We start from the raw sequence: 4,282 nt of genomic DNA on the forward strand, positions 1-4,282 counted from the left end.
AATGAAGATGAATGGAATGCCCAGCTGGCTTAGTCAGTGGAGCATGCGACTCTTAATCTCAGGGTTGTGAGTTCGAGGCCCACACTGGGTATAGAGATCATTCAAAAATAAAATCTTCCAAAAAAAAAAAAAGAAAGAAAGAAAATGAAATTGAAACACCAACATTTGGCAAGCAGACGTCCATATCCTCATCCTCATCCCTCAATACAGTCATGCCTGCTACTGGGGAGAGCAAGAGTCCAAGAACAAACTCAAATAAGTTATAGCAAATCAAGTCACATTTTTTTCCTTGCACAACTGAATTACAAGGTATAAATTTTAACCCACTGCTAGTTGTAAGGCCTAGAAACAAGGACCCTTATGAGTTAGGATGCCCTGATAATGCTGACAGAGCCATTGCCAAAAATAGGTCGGGCAAACTAGTGGTGCTATACCCATTTGGGATGAGGGATTCACTCAGTGTCATCGACTGTCCCCACTTTTGGAGAATCCACCAAACATCTCACAGCCATGTGTTGCCCACATCTAGGAAAAAACACATGGAGACGACCTCAGGTGTGTCTGATGGTCTTTACAACCTCCAGTTCTCCAGCTTCCCCCAAATAGACACCTATTGAAATGTAAGATTCCTTTGCTTCCTTCTCTTCTTTCCTTCTGCTTCTTTTGGAAATGAGGCATTCCCAGAGATAACAGGTTTCCAACTGTCTCTGTTTCAAAGGGTGGATCCCTCCCACATGACTAGTTTGAGGTCCCCATTCTGCCTCCCTCCCTGGTCCTCCTCATGCCTGCACCCACTGATTTGGTGGACTAGCCCCCTCTTCTGTTTTGGTTCCTACAGGGCACCTCTCTCCAAATAGCCCTGAGCTGCAGGAAGCAGAGCGCAGAGATGCACCTCCCTGGGAAGGGAGGACCCAAAGCTCTGGCCTCCCCTGCCAGTAGCAGGTACAAATGCCTTAGATCTACCCATGAGAAAAAAGATGACTATAAAGTCAAACTGTGGAGCAATTTGTGGAGCTTCCCTTTCCCCCGGCCCCAGGAGGCTTACCCTGGCTCTGTCTGGCCTTCAGTGCTTTTCCTGCAACTTTATTTTCAGTCAAAGCCCTGGGGGTATGCCTGTTGACTCTCTACCTCAGCAGCCCACCTTTCCTTTGGAGTCTAGGCATTCTAGATGACGAATTTCCATGTGAATCGTTTCGGGATGAGGAGTAAAAATCTCTCCTGCTTCATGGCTCTTGTTGCTGTATGCTTCCTTCACGGTTCTTTGGACTCCTGGCACAGGGTGACTTGTCAGTTAACAAAGGAGAGGCGTATGGAGGCCACACCTGAAGGAGGCAGGTGTGCCAAGCTCTGGCAAGTCTCTTCTTTCAGAAGCAAAGGTGATTCACTCTTTTGCCCATTTCTGCAAAAGCTTGTACTGACTGCCTCTCCACTGACCATGCCTCTGATGTTGTCTTCGTGGGAATCCATAGTCCTCTCCCCAAGCTGTGACTGTGAGTAGGGGTGTCTTGGTTCCCTTTGCATTTGCATAAATGTTTTGTTTTTAACTGGAACATCCAAGTTCCACTAGCATTCTTTTTTTTTTTTTTTTTTTTTTTTTTTTTTTTTTAAAATTTTTATTTTTATTTATTTGGCAGAGATAGAGACAGACAGCGAGAGAGGGAACACAAGCAGGGGGAGTGGGAGAGGAAGAAGCAGGCTCACAGCAGAGGAGCCTGATGTGGGGGCTCGATCCCATAACGCCGGGATCACGCCCTGAGCCGAAGGCAGACGCCTAACCGCTGTGCCACCCAGGCGCCCCTCCACTAGCATTCTTAATACCATATTAGAGCCAGATTCTGAGGCTTAAGTGAAGTAAATATTTTTTTTCCCCGAATGCTGCCTGATTTCAAATCCATGCTTCATCCCTCAGAATTACCCTGAGAAACAAATTGGAGGCTGACTAGGAAACCAGGGCTCTGGCACTGAGTCAGTAGCGGCTATGAAAGAAGAGAGCCTGAAGGAGAAGGTATTAGGGGTTTTGTGTGATTCCAACTGACTGCCTGAGCTGAAGCCATTGACTCCTGTCTCTGATTTCTTGTAATATCAAGCTTTCTTCCTTAATTATGAGGACAAGGTTAATCAGCTTATCTATTTCCTTTGCCTTTATTCTAGGATGACAGGTCAAGAACAGAGAAGTGCAGACTTGAAAGAAAAGGTCTAGGTTGAACATAGAAGATTTGGGGGTGAATTTTCTCCTCCTTTCTTCCCCCATATGTATGTCTCTTGCATCTTTTTCTTGATTTGCTTCCTCACTCTGCACTCCCTCCTTCGAGGGATCCCCCACTGTAGTCTTATTTAAAACATTAATCTTTTCACCTCATCCTGAACATGTCATTTACATAGTCATTCAACAAACACTGACGGTACTCCTACCCTAGGCCAGGCACTGATACATGCTAGGCCATGGTGAAGAATGGTGCACAAGAGCCATAGTCCCTGCCTTTATGTAACTCTTGGTCTACTGAGAGAATAGACACGAACAACACTTCAGTATGGAAAAGAACAAGTGTGAGAGATGCGGACAGGCACCCATTTTCCCACCAGCAAATGTATAAACGAACCCATCATTCCCACCCCTACTCTATTATAAGGAATTAACAAGGATTAACCCCTCCATCTGAGTCCCGGATCCCTTTTCACATTCCTGCTACCTCAAGGCATTTTCAGTGAGTTTTCTCCTTTTCCCATCTTTTCTCCCTCCACTTTTCATGGATCCTTTCCATCAGCATCCAAACAAGCTTTGGTCCAGTGTGCATAATTATCACTCAGGGGAATTATTAACCTAGGTTCTGAGGCTCTGACCCCTAGAGATCCTGACTCAGTAAGCTTGAGGGGGTGACACTGAGACCTCATTGATAGCAAGCTCCTCAGGCAATCGAATCACAGAGGTCCCTGGACTGAACATTGTTCTCATGATACCCATCTTTCCTCCTCCCCACCCACACCATTCCCCAGCCACTGCCTCGCTCTTCCTCATCCTTCATACACACTTTCTTGAAAGAGTTCTCTACTTTGCTATATCATCCCACCTCCCATTCACTTGCTTATTTTATTCTTATTCAGTAATGCACGTAAGTAGTTCTGAAAACGAAAGTAAGCTACAAGACTTGTAATGAAGCTTCGGTCCTCACCCCTTTCTGCTGCTGCTTCTCATTCACAAGTCCTACTCTCTAGGGCTCTCTCAGCATTTGTCTTCAGATTTCTAAACAACATTCTCATACTCCTTGTTTGTTGGCTGGGGACCCCCCCCTGCTTCTCAGGCATGATTTATTGAATTCCTTCTAATGAAAAGGAGGATTTAGCTCTTAGACTCCACCTAAGGGGGGTATACATACCCCTCATGTTCCATCTCAGCATCCTCTCAGATGTTTTTATCAAACTTTTGATGGTCGATTAGTATTTAGTGTTTACATTATGATAACTACAAAAGAAACACATATAGCTGGGTCATACCTTGTATTATGATTACTCTCCTTTCTTGTACATTTTTACATGTTTTCTAGGTATTAATAATAGCCTCCTTGTTGAGGTCATGAAAGTAAAAGCACGACTGAAGAACTGCACCAGAGTGAAGAAGACTAAAGAGACATGAATTAAAAGCAACAAATGATTCTGCTTTGGGTTGGTTTGCTATAAAAGTCATTACTGGGAAAACTGGTAAAAATTGGGAGTGGTTTGAGCATTAAGGGCAGCAATATATGAGCATGAATTTCCTGATTTTGATGATTGCATGATAGCTGTGTATGAGAATATATAAGGTATTAAGGGATGATGGGATATCAGATTACCAAATAAATCCCAAACGGTTCAGAGGAAAAAAGGTCTTTGTTCTGTACTTACTACAAAAGAATTTGTGACTTTTTTTTCAGAATAAAAACAAATTAAGAAAAATTAACCACGGGGCGCCTGGGTGGCGCAGTCGTTAAGCGCCTGCCTTCGGCTTGGGGCGTGATCCCGGTGTTCTGGGATCGAGCCCCACATCAGGCTCCTCTGCTAGGAGCCTGCTTCTTCCTCTCCCGCTCCCCCTGCTTGTGTTCCCTCTCTTGCTGGCTGTATCTCTCTCTGTCAAATAAATAAATAAAATCTTAAAAAAAAAATTAACTAGATCACGTTATTACAGTGGTTCCTTACTATATTTGAAATGAAACTTAACCTCTTTACCATGGTCTACAAGTCTCCCTCAAACCTTCTTTCTTACAATTTTCTCCTTCAATAACCACATTTCAGCCACTGTGGTCTCCTC

General features: G+C 44.1%; 1 long non-coding RNA gene across 1 annotated transcript; it reads left to right on the top strand.

The window, feature by feature from the left end:
• The first annotated feature begins 1,416 nt into the window (after positions 1–1,416).
• On the top strand, positions 1,417–3,624 carry LOC109489074. The gene is made up of 3 exons (XR_002142012.2): positions 1,417–1,490; positions 1,910–2,005; positions 3,543–3,624. It is a non-coding gene; the product is annotated as an uncharacterized LOC109489074 (long non-coding RNA).
• The last annotated feature ends 658 nt before the right edge of the window (positions 3,625–4,282 follow it).

This window comes from Ailuropoda melanoleuca, chromosome 6, assembly GCF_002007445.2.
Source record: "Ailuropoda melanoleuca isolate Jingjing chromosome 6, ASM200744v2, whole genome shotgun sequence".
NCBI lineage: Eukaryota > Metazoa > Chordata > Mammalia > Carnivora > Ursidae > Ailuropoda > Ailuropoda melanoleuca.